Genomic DNA, 552 nt, shown 5'->3' with positions numbered 1-552 from the left:
CATTCAAGGTGACAGAGCTTGCCTAGCAGCAGTCAATTGACTCCAAGTGATGGCCCCTGACAGTGACAGGTTTACGTTAGAGAGTGAGACGGAGGAACCTGTCGAAAAGACGTCGAATGAAGCTGAGAAGATTGCTTTGGAAAGGGAGTAGAGTATAGGAGAAGTAAACCCCAGAACAAGAAAGAAACTGCACTATGTGCAAGACAAAACAAAGAACAATTCTTTGATGAGAACGGTGTACCATGCTTCTTCCAAACAGCTGCTTGCAACATCTGATGACTTCATACTCGCAAACGACTACATCAAAGCTGAAACACTGTCCTGGGCGTTCATTCGGGACATTTTTTGTTTTTGTGTGAAGCTGGAACACCATATTTTGTTTAATATATCTATGTTGTACTTGTTTTTTTGGGGGGAGGGGTAGAGGGTGTTATATAAATCCCTAGCAAACGCCCACCCCCCTCCGCACAGATTTCGGGTAAAAGTAGGGGGTGGGCGTTTGCTAGGTATACACCCCTTTGCAAGATAACGTGTCATCACATTTTCACGAGA

This window comes from Littorina saxatilis, linkage group LG8 (assembly GCF_037325665.1).
Source record: "Littorina saxatilis isolate snail1 linkage group LG8, US_GU_Lsax_2.0, whole genome shotgun sequence".
In the NCBI taxonomy this organism is placed as follows: Eukaryota; Metazoa; Mollusca; class Gastropoda; order Littorinimorpha; family Littorinidae; genus Littorina; species Littorina saxatilis.
This window is presented reverse-complemented; position numbering follows the sequence as displayed.